Source organism: Monodelphis domestica, chromosome 2 (assembly GCF_027887165.1).
Source record: "Monodelphis domestica isolate mMonDom1 chromosome 2, mMonDom1.pri, whole genome shotgun sequence".
Classification (NCBI taxonomy): Eukaryota; Metazoa; Chordata; class Mammalia; order Didelphimorphia; family Didelphidae; genus Monodelphis; species Monodelphis domestica.
In genome coordinates, this window is record NC_077228.1 from 319912197 (window position 1) to 319935421 (window position 23225).

The 23225-nt window shown below is 34.6% G+C and overlaps 1 protein-coding gene across 4 annotated transcripts in view; it reads left to right on the plus strand.

Annotated features, from left to right (window-relative positions):
* The window catches only part of COL19A1 (collagen type XIX alpha 1 chain), a 453356-nt gene that overhangs the window by 22855 nt on the left and 407276 nt on the right, over window positions 1-23225 (plus strand). The gene's annotated exons all lie outside the window — the stretch shown is intronic.

A 23225-nucleotide genomic window follows, 5' to 3' on the forward strand; every position in this document is an offset into this window, starting at 1 on the left:
TGCTTTTAGGTATTGCAGCGGCTTCATTTACACCTTTTCTCATTTTCCTTAGTCTATAATTAAAGAGGTCAGTCTTTATTCCTCTACCAACTTAAATCATAAAGAATAGAAATGATTATATAATAATAGGTCATATTCTTTATGTTTATAGCATATACCAAAAAGATTCAGTAACAAAAACTCTAATGATTAAATGCATTTCCCCCCTTAAATCTTTTTTATTTTTAACACCAAATTTATTTATTTGTTACATCAAAATTGCTAGGTATCCCTTTCCCTCCCCTCCCTGAATTAGAGAAGGTATCATTTGTCATATATATATATATATATATATATACACATATATATACACACACACACACACACACACACACACACAGGTATATAAATATATAACTACATCTTGCTTATTTCTATTTATCAGTTTTCTCTCTAGAGGTAGATGTATACAAGTTACTCTTCAAATATTTCTTTTGCTATAAATAATGTTATCTTGGTTCTGCTTGTTTTATTCTTCATAATTTCATGTAGGTCTTTCCTTTTTTTAAAAGATTAACCTGTTTGTCATTTGTTATGGTACAATGGTATTCCATCACAATCGTATACAACAATTTGTTTAGACATTCTTCAATTGATTAGTTCCCTCAAATTCTAGTTCTTTGCTCCTTTATTCTTGATATTTCCCCCTTTTAATTTCAAGATACATTTTTCCATAGTTTGCCTGGGGAATTTGTGTGATCTAATGGCTACATAGGAGTCCAAGAATTGAATGCTTCATGATCCTTTTTCTATTATTGTTGGTTTGTTTAGTGACTCATTTTTCTTGTTCTGTTCAAAGAAATATTTCTTGATATCTTGAATTTTAAAATAATTCATTGATCTTTTTTGGTTTTGTACATTATTGTCCTTTCCTAATACCTCTGCAAGTTTCTCCTCACCAAAAGATTTAACATTTGAATATTGACAAAAAAGATAATTTCCTCTGCAAGATAATAATAGTTGACTTTCAACAGTTTGATGGAGCTATAGTATAGTGTATGGAGAGCCAGTCTTAGAGTAGAAAGACCTGTTTACACATCCTGCCTTTGATACAAACTGGCTGTGTGACTCTGGCCAAGTCAATTGGCTTCTCAGCACTATAGAAGCACAGGAAGTATTCACCTTCATTGGCAGAGGGAATTACTTTCTAGAATTTCCAATGCCAATGAAATCATAGGTCTAGTCCCTAAACCGTATAAGAATATTAACAATAATAATAGTTGGCATTCATGATCAATACCTTAAGGTTCATAAAGCACATTAATTAATAATCAATTACACAGGAGCGAATAGATGGTTGACATAGTTCTTTACAACTTTTAGAACTAAGAGTTTGAATCTTGGCAGGTGGTGTGTAAACAAAAAATACTATTAGTTGACAGTGCAATAATAACATAAGAGTAAACCAGAGTAAAAATAGTATCGAGGCTCTCTTTGACCTCATACAAAACAATGAGGACTATCTCTATCTATGTGTGCTATTTCATTGTTATGCTGGGTAACCTAATATCTGAAATTAGCTGAGTTAGCTGACAAGTCTGCCCAGGATCTCAACGTCAGGATTTCTCAGTGTGAACAAACTTTGGACTCTCCTCCTCCCATGTGCTCCAGAAAACTAGCTAAGAAATATGCAACAATTCCTGTTGAAATGTGTACTGCCCCTCTCCTGCTCCCCTCAAATCCCCCTGCCCTTAGATGACACATCCCTCCCACCATTGCTTATCAAATGATCAATTTAATAATATTTTAAATGACTTTATTTTTAAATGAGTTGGACTTCAAAAATAAAATTCTCGTTAAATGTTAAGAAACAAATGTAGGAGAAAAGAGAGAGTCATTGAATATAGGAGATTAGCACAAATGATGGCCAGACAGAGTCTGATGAGGCAGGTGCAGCTTCACCCAAACTTGTCTTTAAGCAGTATCAAGTTTAGGTGACTTCAGGCACACAACTTCACACAGTTAAACTGGGTCAGTTCATGACTGAGAAGCTGACCAGATGTTCTAGAGAATCTACAGTTAAAATGACCTCTTTAGTCAGACTATATATTCTTATTGTAAAGAGTTTTAATTAATAGTTTAAAGAACGGGAGCCAGTTCTACTCCTACTCATGTCAAAACTACTTTATCTTCTTCATCCGCATACATAACATGTTGCTGATTAAATTCCATCAATGTAATGGAGTGGAGAAAAGATTGAATTGGAGAATTTAAAAACATTGTTTTGGAATCATCACTTCTGTGGAAACATTTCACATTGTTTAGTCACTGGAGAGAATATATCTGTGTAAGCTCACTGACTGTTTACCTTTGAATCTCTACAAACACAATATATGGCATAATTTTATATTTATTTTACAAACGTTTTGCTTTAAATCTCTACTTGATCCCTTGGCATATGTAAATGAACTTTGGCTGTGAGTAGCAGAACTCTGGTACCTCTACTACAGAAACTGGAGGGTGTCTGATTAAGCTGACTAGCAAGTGACAAGTACCTTGGCACTTCTCCACTTACATTTCACTCATTGAGCCAAAGTGTAGGTAATAGTAAACTGTGCTGCTAGGGTACTTCTCTTGCATGATGCCATTTTGATTTTTCAATGAGACCAGAGTAAAGTTACAGCTATTTATATGTTTGTAAATAAGCTACCATGCAGAGTCAGCATGGGAAAATACAGGTGCTAATTTATTTTGAAATGGAAATGTTTCCTGTGACTGTGTCAGATGAATGAATGAATGAAAAAAGCATTTATTAAGCACTTGCTATGTGCCAGGTCCTGTATTGAGTGATGGAAAAATGAATCTAGAAGAGCCAGTCCTTGTCCTCAAGGAGCTTATAGTCTAATGGATCTAACTATATCCTAATTCTATCTTAGGGAAGTGAAGGCTATAGAGGAGTGTTTTGATCTCAGAAGTTACTAGGATGGTAAGCAAAGTCATTGGACAGTTGATTGCCATGCTCTTAGCAGATGGAATGCAGGTGTTGATTTGTTTATTGCTTCTAGAGCAAGATGTAGAAGACAGGGAGCAGGCTATGTGGTATGGCAAGAAGATAACCAGGGTAAAAACCTAGTTGGAGACCTGGGGTCAGAGAGATATAGTATGACCAGAACATACTTGCATAATCTATGGTAGATGAACTTGCAGATCACTGTGGAATCAATGGCTAGAGAGGTCAGATATTCAGTGCTTATGTCAAGAACTTATTGCTAATTTGTCATTGGGAACTCAAAGATAATTTATATATGAGGTTGTGAATGTAAGGAGGGAAAAGAAATATGGGTGTAGTGGTAAGCAAACTAGAAGGGAAACTAGGTGGCACGGTGGATAGAATATAGCAAGATTTATCTTTTAAATTAAAATCTGATACCCTACCTGACATTGACTAGTTGTGTCACCCTGGGCTAGTCACTTACCCCTGTTTGCCTCCGTTTTCTCATTTGTAAAACTATCTAGAGAAGGAAATGGAAAACCACTCCAGTATATTTGGCAAGAAAACTCCCAATTGATCTAAGACCAGATTTGAATTCAGGTCTTCCTGACTCCAGGTCTTGTATTTTATCCACTGTGCCATGTAGCTGACTATAACCATTCAAATCATTATACTTTACTGGGCATCAGTTTTCTCAACTATAAAATAAAGGCACTGGACTTCATGGCTTCTATGTACTATTACCCTTTGACCTAAGTATAGGTTGAATTGGGAATGGTTGATTGGAGATCCAGAATGTACCTAGACTCCGAGAAGGATCCTATAGGATACCTACAGCTATTCCCTCAGGACACCCATAGCTAAATAAACTAGAAATCCCTAGGGGTAAGCCCAAGCTCCCTGATTATAAGCAGATCTCAGCTGGGTGACTACTCATTAGAGTACTTAACACTTATCTCAGCATTCCCTCAAATAACAAACAATGGGCATAGATGTCATGTTACCCAGTTTATAAAGTTTTCTTGTTTTAAAGAGAAAATCTTAGCTTGTTACTTTTGCAAATAGCCTTAATTATGGATGGAGTCAGGAATCATACCTTAATTATGGCTAGCAAGTCCTTTCTTGGCGATTATCTGGGCAAATTGGTGAAGTTTATAGCAAAAATACTCATTAAAGTTTCCATCAGTGGGGGATAATCACATCATTATCCTGACTTATTTGGTAAACATGGCATTTACCAATGTTTCAGTGGTTGCTTTTAATAAAACTTTTCGCAAATAAAAATCTGTTAGTAATTATGTATTTTAGAAAGGGTAAACTACTTATGATAAATAGTTTATATACATATTTCATATATAAATCAAGTTTGTAATTCTGATGGTACAATACATATGCCAAGTCAGTCCCAAATTTGAGGGGAAATAGGCTTCTTGATGTTGTCATTCTAAATTATTTTTATGAGTCTGTGACTTTAGTAACTGAAGCATTTTCTAAGGGCCTGGGGTGATATAAGTGTAATGATGAAAGATTAAAATTTTTGTTGATATAAAATTAGATTTTCAGATGGTTCCAGCTATAGAAATGTGGCTAGAAATATGGAGTTCTGCTCCTTCCCTTTTAAAAATTATAAAATAAATGAATATCAAAAAAGGAGTCCTTTTTTCTGTGGATTCTACCTGGAACATGGGCCATTTATGTGATTTTACATACATGAGACTAAAATAGGAAAAAACTGTTTGGGGCTCTCCCCCTTTTCCTGTCTCTGTCTATACAGTAATAACTGACTGATATACATCCTTAAGCCTTGCAAAGTGCTTCACAATACTATTTGAGTTGAGTCTCACTATAAGCCTATGAAGCAATGAATGTACAGGCTACTTATCCTCATGTTACAGATGAGGAAACAGGCTCAGAGTTGTTAAGTGACTTGTTTATTGTTCTATATAGTTGGTAAATAATAGAGGTGGTAATCCAAACCCTGATTTTCCTGATTCTAGTCCCAGAAAAGTCCATTACATCATAGTATCTCCCATTTTCTCTCACCTCCCAGTTTCCATAGTTGTTCATACTTTTCCTCTTATAATAAAGTTATAGAAATAGAATTTGAATGCTAGAAGGGACCTTAGAGATCATTTGGGCCAATTCTTATATTTCAGAGAAGTCCAGGATCCTAGTTAGGGGTAGAACTGGGAGTAGACCAACAATTCAGTATTCTTTTTAGTCTACAGTGCCATCTTCCTACACTTCCTATAAGCAATTAACTCTAAACAAGTAAGATAACATATCCTATCAAGTGGGTATTGTTGTGTTTCAATACAGTATTTTAAAGAATCTTGGAGAACCCTGTCAATACCCTGAATATATTCCTCATTGAACTGGGTCTTGTGTCCTCTTCAATGCTAAGCTGGTCAGAGGCTTGCAGGAGAGTAGAATTGTCTGTATTAAGATAAAATGAAGTATTTGTGGGTTTTGTTTTTTTTTTGCTCTAGGCACTTACTATTTGTGGCTTAGAAATTATTTTCTAGCAAATGATTTTTAAACCAAAACATTTATAGCTTTTAAATACAAACTGTAGTGTAGTACAGGAAAATTTCTAGTCAATAAGATAGAGACAATAAAGTTTAATGGGGAAACCCTGGATTGGGCCTCAGAGACTGGATCTATCATTAATTAGCTATGTGTTTTATGGCAATTAACTTGAGCATTCTATACCTTTAGTTGTCAACAAGGATTGACCTTATTGACTCTCTCTGGTCCCTTTTTAGAGTTAGAATTCTATGATTCTTCAATGAAAACAGATTGTAATTGACACAAGCAATCCTTTTACATATTTTCCAAAAGTAGTGCTCATTTCATCATCTGAGGAAGGCATTTCAAAAGAATATGTGTTAATTGGTGGCTTTTTCATGAAAATGATTGTAGTAGGACTAAAAGGATAGCTTAGAAGTCTAAAAGACCATTCTGTTTATCAGCAGCTGATTCAGGAGTCCTTGTCTTTATTTTGTATCAGGGATCAATCACCTTGCCAATGTGGTGAAGCCTATGGACACAAGCTCAATGTAATGTATTTAAAGGCATGAAATAAAATACTTAAGATTGCAAAAGGAAACAAATTATATTGAAAAGTAGTTATCAAAATACTGACAAAAATTAAGTTCACAGACCCCAAGTTAAGATCCTCTGCACTAAGATGATTACTGACAAGAGAGAGAAAAGAAATACGTCTTAGAAATGTAATGGCTATGAAAAAATTGAATTATGAGCCTAAGTAAAAAGATTAGTTTGTATAGTTTGATAATGAAATGCACAACATACCATACTAGAATTACAGAATATTAGAATTGGAAAAATTCTAGAAATTATATTATCCAATCATTGTTTGCTTTTTTCAGAATAAGAAACTTAGACAGATACTGGGTTATTTGCTCAAGGTCACACTGCTAGTTAGTGGTAAAGTAAGGACTATGAGTTAGGCATCTTAATTCTCTGTTTAATTCTCTTTCCAGTACATCTACAAATTGTGATCATTAGTAATGAATTAATTTGAAGATAATCTTGTGCATTCACAAGCCTTAAAGCATTTTAACAGCAGTGAAAAGTTCCTTTCTGTCTTCTTCAAAGACTCCAGCATTTTCAGAAGAATATTACTCCAGAAAAGACTGACTTTCATTAGATGGTTCAGTGTTAAGAACTCTTTCTTAACAATGAACCTTATTCCTTTTGATTGTTTCATTGTTTGAAATGGAGAATGGCTACTAAGGATTTTAGACTTTTATTAAGAGAGGCATAAGGAAGTGATAGGAATTCTGTGTTGCCTCTAGTCTATTGTATTCAACTTTGGGCAGTACATTTTATTTATATTATTAATATAATTTTATTTTAAAAATATTTTTCTATGGTTTCATGATTCATATTCTCTCTTTCCTGTTTCCCTTCCACACGCCCAGAAGTGACAAGCAATTTCACTGGGTTATACATATATTATCACTCAAAATCCACTTCCATATTCATTTTAGTAATAGAGTAATATTTTAAATCCAAAACCCAAAATCATATACCCATATAAACAGGTGATCAATCATATGTTTCTCTTCTGTATTTCTACTCCCACAGTTCTTTTTCTTAATGTGGATAGTATTCTTTTTCATAAGTCCCTTAGGATAGTCTTGGATCATTGCATTCCTATTAGTAGCAGAGTCTGTTATATTTGATCATCCCACAGTGTTTCAGTTATGATGTTCTCCTGGTTCTGCTCATTTCACTCCACATCAGTTTGTATAGGTCCTTCCAGTTCTTCTAGAAATTGAGCAATTCACCATTCTTTATAGCACAATAGTATTCTAGCATATACCACAGTTTGTTCAGCCATTCCCTAATCGAGGGACATTTCCTCATTTCCCATTTTTTGGGGCAGTATATTTTAGAAGGGGTATTGATAAAGTGGAAAGCATCTGACCAGGATGGCTAAGAGGTTTCATATTATGCTCTATGAGGGGTAGCTGAAGGAACTGGGGATATTAGCCTACAGAACCAAGATTTAGCTATCTTAAAGTATTTTAATGCCTGTCCTCAGGAAGAAGAGTTAGATTTATTTTGTGTGGCTTCAGAAGACAGAATCCAGGAGCAGTGGGTGGCAGTCACAGAGAAAGCAGATTTAGATTTGTTGTAAGGCAAATCTTCCTAACAGTGAGAGCTCTTACAGAATACATTGAGCTGCTTGGGGTGGAAGTGTCTTCTTCATTGGAAATATTCAAGGAGATACTAAGTGAGATTCTCAGTCAAGTACAGATTGGACTAGGTAGAATGAAGTCCTTTCTAATTTAAGATTCTGCATAATTTGGAGTTGAAAAGGATCTTTTTTTTATTGAGTTGTTTCAGTTGTGGCCAATATTATTCATGGCTTTATTTGGGGGTTTTCTTGGCAAAGGCATTGGAATGGTTTGCTTTTTCTTCAGCTTATTTTACAGATAAGGAACAGAGGTAAATGGGTTGAGTGACTTGCACAAGATCACACCGCTAGAAATTTAAGCTAAGGGAGATGAGTCCTCCTGATTCCAAGTCCAGTGCTCTATCCATTGTGCCACTCAGCTGCCCCTGAAAAGGATAATGGAGGTCATCAAATCCAGACCTTTCATTTTATAGGAGAAACTAAGCCCAACAATAACTCACCCAAAGCCATTTTAAATTGTGAAAAAGAAAAGTGAATATTGAAACCCCTGCCTTCTGATTCTAAATCCAGTTATGACATTCATTTATGAGTATGGAAGCCCTTCCCCTTCTCTTGTATAGGCTACATTTTCTTCTTTTACATATAAAGCTCAAATCTAGAATTTTCATTCCTTTCCTCATGAGGCATATTTTCTTAAGTCACTTTTCATTTTTACTGCTCTCCCCTGAAGTTTCCTTAAGAGCTCAAAAATCTGACTCTAATCCTGAGTCACAAGTATGCACAGTACTTAAGTTAGGGTTTACTCATTGCTTTACAGTCCCTATATGCTGTGCCCTATAACTGTTTTATAAGTCTTTTGGTTGGTTGGTTGTTTTTTTTTTCCTTTTAGGCATGCTGTCATTTTGTAGAAAGGAAGTTCCCCATATATGGCCATGTGACTTAGTTAGTAAGCTCTCCAGCTGTTTTCATGAAGCAGGCTGAGTGTTACACATAAATCTTACTGTCATCGCATTACTGTTCATAATTATTAGTTTGGCAAAGAGAGTCAGTGAAATGTTGAGTGCTTTAAAGTCTTATTCTGCTTTATAGAAAGTATAATTTAAAGTTCAGGATAATTAGATTTTTGTTAAATAATGATATTTATAAAAAAACTGCAGGTGTAGCTTAGAAATACATGTATAAAATTATCAGTAGGATGTGCACTAGTTAGGATGTTATAAACAGATTATTTTGTTCCTCCTATGAAATCTCAGCTACCACAATAAATAAATAATAGTCTAATGTAACACATCTCCCTGAAAATGTCAAGGGAACTTAATTTATAAACAATAAATTTTCCAAGGGCGATTATGGCCCAGTAAAAGGGATAAAAAATGAAACATTATCAACTGAGGGTCTTAAAATACTTTTCTTGGAAAGGTTTAGTGCTGCCAACATCAACCTCAAACAGTATTTTCTTTTTTTTTCTCTATGCAAAATATCTTTTTACATATCAGAAAATCAAAACAATCATGGCAATTGATTATGTGTGTATAGATTAAAAAACACTCTTAAAGCCTTCTTAAAATAAAAACATTTTCCCCCATGAACATCTGTTCACCTAGGATAGTAACTGTGACAGTGGTTTTTCTTTAAGAGACAAAAGAACTTTTAACATTTCATTTCCATCTGTAAATACCGGTGGAAGAAATCTTGTCAAATGAAAATATTTTTGTATTTCTGTCAGATTGTAAATGGACTAGCTATGAACTGATTAATTTGTATAAGAATCTAAAGCCTTTAGAATAGGAAAGAATGATGTCTTCTCTTCATACTATCAGAGTTCACACTTTAAATAAAATATTGAATTACTAGCATTTTGTTCAAATAAGGTAAAGAGAATCTGAGTAGGTTGAATTATTGCTGAGGCAATAAATGTGCATAACAAGCCTTTACCCTCCTTCAAATTCATTAGAAGCTAAGAGAAAAAAAAATACATGGAGGTAACTAAAGATACTCTTCCTTGCTGACACTATCCCTCCATATCTTTTTTTTAAAAAACCCTTACCTTAATATCAATTCCAAAGCAGAAGAGCAGTACGGGCTAGGCAATTGATGTTAAGTCACTTGCCCAGGGTCATACAGGTAGGAAGTATCTGAGATCAAATTTGAACCAAGACATCCTGTCTCTGGGTCTGGCTCACAATCCACTGAGCAACCCAGCTGACCCCCTCTATATCTTTTAACTTTATCCTTTTGTTATAGTTTCTCATTTATTCTTTTAAATCACTAAAATATATAAAGTAACAGGGAAATAAAATAAGGCAAGGTATAAGAATCTCATTTAAGGTAATATAAAGGGATATTAAATGGGAAAAAACACATATCCTATGGAGGGTAAAATCTAGTTTCCTTTTATTTTTTTAAATTTTCACTAATAATTGGTCTTCCAGTTGTATGGAAATGTGAAACATTTCACATTTTGGGGGGGAGATAAGCCCAGAATCAAGGATGATAACTGTGAACAAATGGTATCAATTTAATTTATGTTTGATCATGTTAGATATAATCGCACTGGTTATTACATCTCATTCCCTGAGTCCTCTGTTAATATTCAGACTAGAAAAAAGTAGTGCTAGCTCTTCAGAAATGCTGCTCCCAGAGGTTATTCAGTCAGTCAAGTCATTCAGTTTATTAGTCAACAAAGGGTGAAGTTCTGTGCTAGGCATTTTAAAAATGGAAAGGAAAAAGTCATATCAGAAAAAGTCCTTGTATTCCAGGAGTCTCTAGTCTATTTGGGGAGATATTATGAACACAAGTAGTAAAAAATGGCATGAGATGTATCCCCATACAGGGATGATTTGGACATTATATGCTATATCAGTTCAGAGGAGGAAAATTTCTAACTGATGGGATATAGAGATTCTTCATGAAGGAGGCAAAAATCCTCTGATAAGTGGACATGGAGGACAAGCCAGAGAAGTCCCAAAGTAGTACATCCAAGTGATAAATGAGATATTCTGAACTGAGATCCTTCCTTAAATGGAAGTTTTGGAGCTCATGTCTCCAACCTCCAACCAGAGTAACAAAGTTGATGAGATTTTGTAGAAAGAGGAGATAATCTCACTAATGAGATTCTTGGGGACTGATGGAGAAGTCAGAGAATTCTTAAAGTAGTGCAGTCATGTAAGAAATTAATATACACATTATTATCTTTATATGTGCCATTTCATAATGGTCATCATTCAGTCTTTTTACATATGCCTGACTCTTTGTAACCCCATTTGATATTTTTTTTGCCAAAGATACTGGAGTGATTTTCTACTTCCTATTCTAGATTATTTTTCAGATGAGGAAATTGAGTCAAACAGGGTTAAGTGACTTGCCCAGGATCATATAACTAGTAAGTGCCTGAGACTGGATTTGAAATCAGGTCTTCCAAGCTCTAGGTATGGCCCTCTATCAACTGCACCATCTAGCACTTACATACTATTTAAAGTCATCAAAATGCTTTATGTAGGTTACTTCATTTATCTTAAGAATCTCTGTATCTCTCTATGCACTTAAATATATGTATAAATACACATATATATATATAACATAGCTTGGGTAATAGATACTTTTCATCCACTTTTTCCTTCTCAGTGGATGGTTAAATGAGCCTTTTGCACTACTGTGAATTTTCCTCAAGCTTTGTGTTTTGTGATTAGTCATTGACAAGTAGTAAAAAGACATCGGTTATATGTGCTTTTTATATCAGTCTTGCCATTGATAGAGAATTCTTCTATTTGAATTTATATTTTAAATCCTCCATGACACTAGAAAGCACTGTAGTTTCATATAAGTGGTTCTTTTCTTATGCCTCATGATGCTAATACTCAGGATATCTTTGAATTAAAAGATATCTCTTGGTCATAGTTGTAACAAAAATTACATCTGATTTTAACATATTTTTGGAGCTACCATGTTTGTGGATTCAGGTACAGAGGAAATACCTTGTTTAAGGTTGTACTTCGATCTTTTTTTAAAAATCAATGAACAATAATGAGATTTTATACTATCTACATTTCTCAGTGAATTGTATGAATGAAGATATAATTCATTCTAGACAATTATTTGTGAAAGCCTATGTGTTTTTTCTCATATTTTAATAACAAATATTAGAAATGGCATTCTTAATTAAAGTATAGGCTCCTTTAGATGGGGACTGTTTTTCCTCTCTCTCTTTTTAAAACCCTTACCTTCCATCTTGGAATCAATACTGTGTATTAGTTCCAAGGCAGAAGAGTGGTAAGGGCTAGGCAATGGGGCTTAAGTGACTTGTCTGGGGTCACAGGCCTAGGAAGTATCTGAAGTCATATTTGTACTCAGAACTTTCCATCTTTAGGCTTGGCTTCACAATCCACTGAACTATGTAGTTGTACCCAACTGTTTTTTCTCTTGTCTTTATCTTACCACTACCTATCAGAGTGCCTTACAGAGTAGACCCTTACTAAGTGTTTATTTAGTTAAATTCAATAGATGTGCATATAGCTTATTTTCATTCATATATATATATATATATATATATATATATATATATATATATATAGCAAAAGAGAGAGAGAAAGAGAGAGGGAGAGAGAGAGGGAAAGAAGAAGAAGAGAAGAAGAACAAGAAGAAGAAGAAGAACAAGAAGAACAAGAAGAAGAAGAAGAACAAGAACAAGAAGAACAAGAACAAGAACAAGAACAAGAAGAAGTTAGGAGTAATATAACAAATGGGTGGGAATAGGAAAACTAGGGAAAAATAGCAAAAGTCTGAGTTGTGAACTAAAAGGAAAACATGGGAAAAGGCTGTGTTGCAAAGGTCTTTAAATGCCAAATGGAGGAGTTTTATTTGATTCTAAGAGTACAGGGAGCCACTTTCTAAGCAGGGAAGTAACATAGTCAGACCTGGAAGCTTTTGTGAATGTGTGTAGAAGGAGAGAGACCAGTTGATAGCCCAATGTAATAGAATAGATAGGAGGTAGCTGAGGGGCTGAACTAGTCATATGATGATAGAGAAGAGCTTGAATGAGAGAGATATTGTAGATATATAGGATTAAGGAAAAGTGAATGTCAAGGAAGTCATCTAAGGAAGACTAAGTCAAGGAAGACTTAGATTGCACATCTGTGAGATTAGATGGATGATAATGTTCTTGACAAAAATGATGAAGTTAGTAAAAGGAGTGAAGAAGGAGGGGAAGAACAATTGGGGGGAAATGCAAATTCCTTATATAGTATTGTCCCCTTATCTACCAAGAAAAATGGTTATCCTATCTTTGCTTAAGGATCTTCTGCAATGGGGAAACTCACTAACTTTAGAAGCAACTCATTTTATATCATGTCACTGGTTAATATTTACAGTAGAATTTTGGTAGTGGAAACCAAATGTTAAAGGCTTAAGGAATGTGATTAAATAGGAGAGTAATTATAGATTATTTGTGAAAACTTTTTTGGTATAAAACACACACACACACACACATACACACACACACACACACAACCCCTCAATGGGATAGTGGTTTCAGGTACTGGGATATACAACATATTCAGGGAAGACTAGCACCTCTGGTGTAAAGGCTTTCCAAGCCTTTTTCAGGTCTACTTTTCTCCTTTGGTGTTCACTAGGGCTCATCTGTGGCTCCAAGAAGTTGTGGTATGCAAAGTGACAAAATCCCAGTAAACCTTGGTAGGTGGGCTAATCCAGGTTGAAAATAACAGATGGGCCTTAAACTGGTTGGTGAGTTGGGGGATGGGGAGGCTTGTCTACCCCAGCCATGTGAAGACTTCTCCTGGTGGGAGGAGTTGATGAGAACAATTTGTTCCAATGTCTATGAAGATGGAAGTAGATGCTATGGAGAGCTTAGAGTTTGCTTAAACATCAAAAAAAGCCAAAGTCATTCATCAAATCCCAAGCTATCACCATTGTCCTGACTCTTGTCTTGCTACTGGACTTGGTTGACTGGAAGAGAGAATGAAGTTGACAACTTTATGAAATTCTATCTTATTTAAATTCATTTTATATGTGAGTCAAATGACATTGTCTCTGTCATCAAATGACAATGACTCTTCAGGTACAAAGCACAACAATCAACCAGGTTCAGGTAATATGGCTCTGTATAAATTAAGTCTTTTGTGTGGATTTTTGTGTGGTTCAATTTTGTGTGCAGGGTGTGTGTTGATTTTAGAGTCTCCAGAATGACTGGAGTTCTTCAATAAAAAATAGGAATTTTGACCATGAATAGTTCAAGAGTCTGTCTTGGTTATAGTTATTCAGGGAGGTATTTTATGATGTGTCTGAGCAAAAAATTCAAGTTACAAAGAAAAGTACCAGGACATTGTAGGTCATTTTGGGTGAGAATTAGAGACTTCCAGAGAAGCTAACAAAAACGATCCTGAAAGTGATAAGCCTTTATTTGTTATATTCAAATCTACACAAGAAAAGTCTGCTAACTTGAAATATTAATTAAGAAATGGGGTGAGAAAGGAGGGGGATTAGAATATATTGAGATCACTGTCACCAAAGGAAAAATGTCCCAACAAGATTGTGGAAGAGATTGAGCCACTGGGAGATATTCAGGTTCAGGTAGCATGTTCTTTAGACTTATTGGAGAAAGGAAGAATTGTTCTTTTAGTAAGAGTTTGCCATCATTTGCTAGGTTCTCACCATTCTTCCTACTTTGTTGTGGGTATGTGTGGGGTTTATCCCTCATAGCACAGTCAAAAGGGAGTCAATAGAGATTCTAATGTTTTATAGGGAGTGAGGGGCCTTAATCAGGGGCATTTGGTTGATTATTTACCTTTTATATTACAGGCAGGAAAATACCAATCAACTAGGAAAGTTTCTAGCAAAAAAATATTCCAATTATGGGACCTGAAGGGGCATGTATCAAGAGAAAGGGCAAGGCAGTGAGAACCAGGGAGGAGAACAATTGTGTCTAGATCAAAAATGACCTGTGACAAAAAATTTTGCCTCAAATGAGTGGAATTGATATGTATTCTTTTATATTGATGAGTTCCATTTTTAAAAGTATATATTTTGGAAGAGAAATTTAGATCTTATGCTAAAAACAATAACTATGGTATAAATATTAATTATACAATAGATTTTGAAGTTTATTATAATACTTTATCTGTAGTTCTGTGATGAAACTATTAGGAGATGTTAATCACTTTTAGAGATTCCATTGACCCCTAAAATATAGTAATCGTAAAAATCAAACCTATAGATTCTGTGGGAAAAGCTTTTGAAAGCTAATGATACCCTAGGAAAAAAAGATAATTCTATGTGTCAACTGAAAAACATCTAAAATACTTAAAATTAGCTATACAAGTTGACAAATGAATGGAGCACCAGAAGGTTTGCTAGCATCATTCTTTCAAATTATATGTTTGAGTCCTTCTCCATTACATATATATATACATACATACATACATACATATATATATATAAATCTATGAAATCATTAAACTTTTTACTTGTAATTTTTGTAATCTTTTAAATATATTAAAATATTTTGTTAAATTTTAGTAGAACTTTAAGGCTTAATTTATGTATAAATATGTTCATATCTTTATATATACATGTGTGTGCATATATGCAGTCATATACAATTGCCTTAACCAGTTCCTTTGAATATGACCATTAGTTTAGTGCAATATTCAAATATTCCAGGTTTTTGGTGTTGAATAGACTTAACATCACAAAGGTAACTAAGTTTTTGTCTGAACTGATTATACATTTTAGTGTTTGTAGATACAACCTGTGAGTCAATAGATTTAGAAAACTCATAGGAATTAAAAAAAATTCTTTGTTCTATCCAAGTTATACATCAGAGAAATCACTATGGTATAAGTGAAAACAAAAGAAAGAAGGAAGGATAATTTTAAAAATTAGAATTGTTCATAGTAGGGAAAGGTGAGTTATAGAAGATAAGTCTCATAATTTAGAAAGACCTGTTGATCAACACAGATGGGAAGATCAGGTATAATGGTTCATCTGAAATATCTCAAGACATATTTTATTCTGAGGTCTTCTGCAGTCCTGGCCTCTAGGATCTGGATAGGTCCAGATTAATCCTAATCAGCTGTGAAGCAGATCTGAAAGAGCCAAAATATCTGAAGAGTTTTAGAAGTAAAATGGTGTCCTGTGAGTGTTTTGAACCAAGGGAAGATCAGGTACTGAACTAGTTTTCCCACATCTACCTTGGGCTTGCCCTCATAAATATTAGTCCACTAACAGGAAAAAAGTTATGATATGAATAGGATTTTTTCCATGTCTACCTTGGTTTTTTCAGATGTAACTTTCTGTTAGGTAATATCATCTTTTTATTATGTTGTTTGCAGCTCAGTAATAAACAATAACTATCCCTCCAATTATTTCTCATTTTATTTTTAAAAGAACGTAATGTAATTATATTTACAGGTCATAAACTTGCCTTGGTAGACTACTACTCTCACTTTTAAAAATTAACATTTTATCAAGTTATTTATTTATGTTATTGTTATGTTACTTATTACATATAAAATGGTAAGTCCAAAACACTTTATTAATATAAAATATTACCCTAATTTCAAATGACTCTCCACATAGACTACAGATACACCTTCTATATCTTTAAGAATTAAATGGAAAGTAACAGGAAAGGCTGTTTGTGTTAGCAGACTGGAGTTCCTTAAAAAATGTCTATGGAGTCAGGGAGAGAGTATGCATGTTTTCTATGAGAATTCTTCATTTTTCAATTCTATTTGACTCTTAAAGATATAATTTGCAATGTCTGTGGTCTTTAAGAGAGAGACTTTTGAAACAAGGTAGTTTGTATAAATGCCAGATTAAAGGAGGTCTCATTTTAAAATAGAATATCAACTCTGGCTAACATGTACATGCCAAATGGTTGATAATGGGAAAAGAGATTATTAGCGCTGGTTGTCTAAGCTTTGTTTTCCCATTAACAACCAGTCTCAGTTTGAATCCCCTCTGCAAACACAAAAAGGCTAAGATTTCAGCCTTGGTAGATATGGTGCTAACTACATCATCATCCACCCTAGGAAAGGCTTTTCAGACTAACCCTCTGAGCTCTGATAGCCAAATTGTTTGTAACTTGACAGGTGACGGTATATGTCAGCTGGAAAAGAAATGTCTTGCTATAAACTCCAAGCATTTCTCACTTCACTCTCAGGAAATGTAACTTATATCATATTTCTCTTCCTGGAAGATATTCAGCAGGTCAGAGGCTTCATTGATACTTGTAAATACGGAAGTTCATCATAAACCCTGCCTCAGTCTTGGTCAGAATGGAAGAATCAGTTTGGAAGCCAGTTCTTGAGAAGTAAAAATAGATTTTTTTCCATCAAACTTTTTTTCCTTCTTAAATCCAAAGGTAAATAAAGGATTGTCTTACTAAATATGATCTAGAATATTCTCACTTCGCCTGGACCAAAATAGCACTGAAATGAAAAAAGATTTTGTTATGTTGTAACCCATTAAAAGAATTGCCTTTCAAGTAATTATATTATCAGCAATTAAGCCTTTTAAGAAAGCCCTATCCCTCTCCAACCACAGTGTTTTAAATGAGGAAAGCATATACACTTAGCTTTTAAGATAATCATTCAAATTTTACCATATCACAACTACTCTTTTTCCAAGAGACTGAAACTTATGAGCTTTAAACAAATAAACAAACAAAGGAGAATTTGTAAGTTTTGTTTATTCTAATGGTTTAAAAATACTCATTGATCAACACCAGTTTGAAGATTAGGAGCCATTCATGATCTGGGACATCTTGAGAGACCAATTTTGTACTAGCTAAAGTTTTCTTGAAAATTCTTTAATTTTTTTTTCTTTAGAAAATTTGAGACTCAAGAGTTCTTTTCCTAGTTTATTGTTATTCTATGACTTTTGGGTAAAACATTTAACTGCTTTGCTCTTCATTTCTCCACTTGGAGAGAGAGACAGAGAAAGAGAAAGAAAAAGAGACAGGTGAAACAGACAGACAGGCAAATACACACACAGATAGAGAGAGAGAGAGAGAGAGAGAGAGAGAGAGAGAGAGAGAGAGAGAGAGAGAGAGAGAGAGAGAGAGAGAGAGAGAGATGATCTTTGCCACATTCCAAGCAAGGATTGTCATAGGTACCCTCAAAATCTGAAATCAGTTATACTGTGTTGCACCATATCATCTCTGAAGTTTCCTCTCTTTCTGAGTTTGTGTGTTTCTTTACATCATTTGCTTTAATACAGGGAAGAGAAGTAAGTAGGTTTTTTCGCCCATTTAGTGAAATGAAAAGTTTATAAACTCCACAATAGCCTTGGAGTTTTTAGTGAAACATTTTAATGAATATGTGAGCACGATCTTCTCCCTATCCCACTAAAACATGAATCTGTTGGCTATATATCATCATGTACTTCATTAAAATGCTTATTATTTCTTAAAGTTTCTCCCTCTTCCCTTGCTATCCTACCCTGGTGATGCTCACCATCTGGAAGATAGTGTGGAATTTAAAGTTCATTCTCTAAGACAGCCTTTATTGGCTTCCCATTAATTGGGCAGCAGGGAATGCCCGTTATTTGTGCAGTTGGCACTCATCTGGTCCTGAGAGACTAAACACTTCACCTTCATTACATTTAGGCCTTTCTGATCAGGCTGCCAGGCATTGCCTTTATTTTGCAGGGAGGGTTGTGAGCACAAACTTACATTGATCTTTATGCCATGAAAATAATTAACTCAAAAGTGGCTATAAGAATCCTTTATATATATGATAAATTGAAAATGTTTAACATGGTAGCAAAGTATTTTTTTTAAGTTTTAAACTACTAGATATCTATTTAGTCAGGTTAGTTATGTTAATTTTGATTTCCCAAGGGCATTGAGAAAATAGTTTAGTGACTAGAGATAGTTTAATGGAAAGAGTCATGAAGAGTGGATTTCAAATTCTGCCTTTTGCAATCTAATTGTGTGACCCTGGTTTAATCACAGTTACTCAAGGATCCAGGCAAATTGCTAAGATTTTAAGTTGAAGAACATTTTGCTGATCTTGATTGGTTTAGACCTTTTTATACCCATAGAATCATAGGACTAGACCAAAAATTCAAAGGTATTGAAAATTTGTGACTTTTGCCACATTATACAGCCATGGATACTTGAGAATCAGTATAGTATGATGGAAAAAGCTTTAGATGTGGCAACAATCCCAACTCTGGCACTTTACTAGCTAGGAGACCATTAAGTTCTAAAAGCCTGTTTCTTACCTTTAAGATGGAAATTAACAAATCTATTGTACCTACCTCAAATTATGAGGAATAAATAAGATGAGAAATACCATGTTACAGGAGTTCTTCTCCTTTAGAGATTATGGTGCATCATGATACCCAATAACATCACAGGAAGCATGTTGTCATTTTTAAAAAAGGCTACAGCCCAAGAAGAACTAAGATCCACAGTATTTCCTGAACTACAATTCATATCTTAGAAATTCCTGGTAATGATTTCTTTTTGTTATTTAATACTTTTCAATTGTGTCTGACTCTTCATGATTTCTTTTGGGGTTTTCTTGGCAAAGACACTATGTGATTTGTCATTTCCTCCAGCTTTAAAGATGAGAAAATTGAGACTAAAAGAGTTAAATAACTTATCCAGAATCACAAAGCTAGTGTCTGAGGCCAGATTTGAACCCAGAAAGATGAATATTTCTGACTAGAGATATGGCACTCTATCCATTACACCATCTAACTCATCAAATCCTTAAAGAGTAGAGGAAGCATAAAAGTAGCTTTATTAGAGGTACAAAACTTTTTTGTACAAATCCAAAATATATTGATTCCCATTTTAAGACATTCAGGCATGTAGGCAATATGGAATAGAGAATAGGGGCCAGCTTTGAAATTAAGAGGACTCAATTCCTGCCTCTGATACATATTAGATTTGTAACCCTTGGAAAGTCACTTAACTTCTTAGTATTTCAAGCAATATTGTTATCAAGTTATTGAGCATGTATATGTGCCTACATTGGTAAAGAAAGTTTTCTAAGAATTCGGAATTCTAATGAAATCAGAAATCCAAATCCTATCCCTATCTATACATAATACCTTCACAGATCATTCATTTACTTATTCATTCAATGTATCTACTATTAATTACAGTGTGATGTGCTAAGTATTTTCTGGACTGATAACCTAAATTAATATTAAAGGAAGGAACTGTAATAATCTCCTTCTTGGTAAGACACTGGAAATTGTCTGGGCTCAGAAAAGACCATAATAATCCCTTTACTAAGAACTCAAAATAGGCTTTATCATCTTTATTACAAAAGGGATTTAGAGCTGAATGGGGCCATAGAGATCATCTAGACTGCTTTCCTTCATTTTGTAGATGAGGAAACTGAGACTGTGACTTGCCCAAAGTCACACAAGTTACAAGTAACATAGTCAGAATTTGAATGTGAACTCAAAACCCAATGCTCTTAGACCTATCCAATACTACTTCTATTTTGTATCATATCATTATATTTGTACATGTCTTTCCCCATTATTAGACTATAGGAAGAATGAGTAAATTAAATCTAATAATCTATGCTTTTATATAGAAAATATTTCTCTCAATAAATCTTTAATATCTTAATCTATTTTGTAGAGTAGTTAAAACATTGTTAGCACCCTCTTTATTTTCTTTCTAGACACTGCCCTCTAGATATCTGGGGTTATTACATTGCAGTGTCTAACCCAGGCTTATTCTCCTGTCTCAGCCTTGGTTTCTTCATCCTTCCCACCATAAAAATTTATCTCTTTATGTGTCTCTAGTCACTTAGAGCTCTGCTTTCTGCTTTTCAAGATAACTACTAGTTATCTGCTAAACTAATCCCTACTAAGGAATTAATGTTTTACTCCTTGAAGGAAATATTTGCAATTTAAAAAGGACCTTCTATAAACATAATGCTTTGCAAAAATAGATGCCTCTCTAAAACTGGGATTTTCAGATTCTGTGACCAGCAAGTGAGAGACCTTAGGGGATGGAAGGTGGGAGAGGATGTTAGCATCCCGGAAACAGCCTTATTACTACAGAGATATTTTGAAACTTTGATTAAATTCTGTTTCTTCTCCCTAGTTTCTTCATGTAATTTAAGTGATCTAAACATGTTAGTCTTCCCTCACCACCCCCACCCTTTCTCTCTGATAACATTATATAAATTCTGACCAAGAAGGGCTTTCTCTTTAATTATTTGGCAAAGTTAAAGCAGAATGATTGATCTTGTGTATGCAGTGTGCTTTTACTATAGAATACAGCAGGTATTGGATTTGGAAAATAAATAACTAAAAAAAACCTTGTCCCCCACACCCCTTAACATTAGCTTCAATGACTACATATTTTCTCTTTTCTCTGTAATAACCTGTCTGCCTTTTTAATATTTTCCCTCCCAGAGCAATGTAAAGTTATTTGTTCCATATATCTTGGAGATCCTAGGTATCTGTTATGTTGGCATCTATTAAAAATACATTTCTTATGGATCAGTGTTATATCCAGAAGATTGTGGACAAATGTTGGTCCATGATAATAGCATGGCTTGAGTATAATAGTTTATTGTTTGAACTTTGAGGCTTGCATTTGTAATAAAAGAATTTGTCATCTTTCAGTTGATGAAAAATAGTGAGTTTTGAATATATCATTTTAGCCACCAAATCATGTCTTACTATATATTTGGTAGATGCTAGGCTTTTGCAGTATCTTGATATCCTACATAGTTTCCCCCATTTCCTTTTTTAATCTACATTGACTACTAAGTGGGGGTTATTGTAGTGTAGCCCTTCTGTAATTTCTGGTAGTAGTGATCTCATCTGAATTGTCATACCAAACCATCCATTTTTGTAAACAAATCTGCATGGCTCATAAATATGTTCAGTGATTCTTTGTTGGTATATTATTGGCTTGATTCATGTAAGCTGTCCCTTTCCATTTACAAGTCAATAAGCATGTATTAAATACTTGGATCTTTGTTATTTCATAAGCTATATTCAGAGATAAACCATTTTAATAATGACTAGACAAATCTAATAACATTTGTGTATTTTTAGTTTTTCTTATTTCTCAGCAAACAGATGTCTACATGATCTAAAAGTACTTCTCCAGGTTCAGACCTATTTTATAATGTGCTTTATCAATCTTTTCTCTCTGTTTTTGGCAAAGAAACATTCATCTTTGTAAAAGTTTCTTTAGGGTGGTATTGGTGAACCTATGGTACATGTGCTAGAGCATGCTGACGGAGCTTCTCCCATCCCTCTCTCCACCCACCTGAGGACATTTCTCCCATCACCCTCCCCTCTGCCCAGCCACCCAATTGGAACATTTCATCCCTCCCCTGTCTGGGTTAAGGCATGGGGCTCACATGCATGTGAGTGATGCAGTTTGAGGACTCAATCTCTAAAATGTTTGCCATCCCTGCCTTATGTATTTCTTTATTAAGCACCTATAAGTGCCAGGCACTGGAGATACAATTATAACAAATGGAACATCCTTTGATGTAAGTCAAGTCAATAAGTGGTTGAGAGCCTACTATATGCCAGGTACTGTACTAAGTGATGATAAAGAAGGCAAATATCAATCTTTAATGGTAGAAAAAATATTCAACCAACTATGTACAGACACAATGTGTAGTTTAAATTGGAGATAATCTGATAGGAAAGACACTAAGATTAAGGAGGATTAGGAAATGTTCCTTGCAGAATGTGAAATTTTAGCTGAAACCTGAAGTAAGAGAAACTGGAAAGCAGAGATAAGGAGGCAGGGAGGTCCAAGAGCAAGGGATAGCTTCTGAGTCAAGAGATGGAATGTTGGCTGTGAGGAACAGTGGTCATTGTATCCCATACTATGTGAGGAAGAGTAAGATATAAGTGGACTGGAAAGACAGAGAGGGACCAGGTTGGGAAGGACTTTAAAGGAAAGTGGAGGGTTTTATATTTGATCCTAGAGACCCTAAGGAACCTCTGGAGTTTATTGAATGAGGAGAGTGACAAGGTCAGGCTTGTGCTTCAGGAAGATCAGTTTGAAACCTGAGTGGAAGATGGACTGGAGTGGGAAGAGACTTGAAGCAGAGACAACAATCCATATAGGCTTTTGCAATAGTCTGGATATGAGGTGGTAAGGACCTGCAGTAGAGTTGAGAAAGAATCAAAGGAGAGATGTAGTTCATATAGCAGAGATGTTGTGAAGGTATAAATGACAGGATTTATCAACTATTTATATATAGAGAAGGATGAGAGTTGAGGATGACACTCATTATTCTTTTACATTTAATGTAATATGAACTATTCCAGCTATATGAAATGGTTGGTATTTGTGTTTTAGTAATAATGTTTTAATATCATTTCTGTGTGTCATGCAGAATTGTATTTATATAGTGCTTTAAGGTTTGTGAAATCTTTTACATAAGTTGTGTCATTTGATCCTCCTGACAATCATGACAGGTAGATGCTATTGTTCCCATTTTACAGAGGAGAAAACTGAGGCTGAGAAAGATTAAGTGATTTGTCCAGACACACAACTATTAGGAGTCTGAGACCACATTTGAACTCAAGTCTTCTTCCTTCTAAGTCTCA